This window comes from Magnolia sinica, chromosome 2 (assembly GCF_029962835.1).
Source record: "Magnolia sinica isolate HGM2019 chromosome 2, MsV1, whole genome shotgun sequence".
Lineage (NCBI taxonomy): Eukaryota > Viridiplantae > Streptophyta > Magnoliopsida > Magnoliales > Magnoliaceae > Magnolia > Magnolia sinica.
Window position 1 is genome coordinate 9319721 of NC_080574.1, and position 1906 is coordinate 9321626.

The following is a 1906-nucleotide window of genomic DNA, read 5'->3' on the forward strand; positions in this document are numbered from 1 at the left end:
GGCGCTCAGCTCTGGCATGACTCCTATCTCATATATGCCACCTCTCTTCTGTGGTTGGGGACTTCTGTCACCTCTATTTGAATAATCCCATTGCTGGGAATTTTCGCACAAGGTTTCAAAGAAGTTCCACGCTTCGACATCACTTTTGGTCATGAATAACCCTTCACTGGTGGCATCAACCATGCGACGGTTCTGTGGTGTCATACCGTCATAGAAGTATTGAACTTGTTGCCACTTCTCAAAACCATGGTGAGGACATTTAAGAAGCAAGTCCTTCTATCTTTCCCAACATTCATGAAAGTGCTCGCCCTCTTTTTGTGTGAAGTTAGTAATTTCTCTACGGAGGGCATTGGTTTTGTGAACGAGGAAGAACTTGTTTAAGAACTTCTTAGACAGTTAGTCCCATGTAGTGATAGATCCAACTTCTAGAGAATTCAACCATGCTTTCGCCTTATCCTTCAAAGAAAAAGGAAACAGGCGTAGGTGGATCGAATCGTCTGAGAAGTTTTGAAACTTAAAGGTGGAGCAAATGTTTAAGAATTCTTTCACATGATGATATGGGTCCTCCTTGTCCAATCCATAAAAGGATGGCAACAATTGTATGACTCCAGGTTTAAGTTCAAAGTGTGCTGCCGTAGTGGTTGGCAACACTATACATGAAGGCGCATTAAATTGGACAGGAGCTGAATAATCTTTGAGAGCTTTAACTTCAGTCTCATTCGCCATTTCAACAGGATTATTTCTCAATCTTTCACGAATTGTTCTTTCAATCTCAGGATCAAACGGTGCTAGTTGTATATTCAGAGATCTACGTCCTAGCATAAACTATGTTATTGCAATGTAAGAAAGAAAACTAAACTAAGAAGCAACCTAAGAGAAATAAAACTAGACCTAGGAACTATGAGATTCTAAAACAAGTTAAAATTATGTAAATAAGAATGGGAAGAAAGAACCCGGAAAAGGAGATGATTGATGTCTGAAGAATAGGGAGCTCCTCCTTCACTTCCAATTTGGAGATCTATGTTAGAATCGAACTTAGAAATTTATGTCAGGATCCTACAAAACAGGAAATAGGTTAGTTTCTAAAATCAAGAAAAGAACTCTAAGTTAGAAAAAATCCTAAGCTATGAATTATGATAAGAGAGAATCCCAAATTCAATTTGGAACGAAACAGTCCCCGGCAACGGCGCCAAAAACTTGATGTTTCCCGCCAAAAATTCAATTTGGAACGAAACAGGCACACACTGCTTGGATCAAACCTTCTTCACTCACGTAGGAGTGGATAAACAATAAGAGAATAAAAAGAAAACAGAGAGATCTTACTGATCACGAGAATGTAGAAGCGCTAAGACGTCGACTCCCTTCCACAAGCTTCCTCTCTCTCTTTTCTCTCTCTCTCTCTCTCACCTTTGATAGCCCTAAACCCTTTGGCAAACCCTTGCAAAGCTTTAAAAAACCCTCTTGCATTGCCTAGAAAAGCCCTAGGCACCACTATTTATAGTTTAGGCAATACCCTTTCACACCCCCTTGCGAAAGGGCCTCAGATTTACGCAGTCCGCACAAAATCCGGACTGAATCTGCGTAGCCTCGACTAGTCAAGAAGAGTCCTGGACTGGTCGAGACTGTTCACTCAACCGGTCGAGTCAGGCCCTCGACTGGTCAAGCACTATTCACTGAGCTCGCTGGACTTTGAGTGGAGTGACCCTCGACTGGTCGAGCACTGTTCACTGAGATCGCTGGACTTTGAGTTGAGTGACTCTCGACTGGTCGAGCACTGTTCACTCGACTGGTCGAACAGCACAGTGAAACACTCCAATTTTCAACCGCCTGCACTATCTCTCCTCTGAACTAAGGAGGAAAACACCATCAAATCTCTCCTTTTCCGACTCAGGAGGAATTCACCTTC

General features: G+C 42.3%; 1 non-coding gene across 1 annotated transcript; it reads left to right on the forward strand.

The window, feature by feature from the left end:
• The first annotated feature begins 241 nt into the window (after positions 1-241).
• On the forward strand, positions 242-348 carry LOC131238100 (small nucleolar RNA R71). Its single transcript, XR_009167517.1, has one exon. It is a non-coding gene; the product is annotated as a small nucleolar RNA R71 (small nucleolar RNA).
• The last annotated feature ends 1558 nt before the right edge of the window (positions 349-1906 follow it).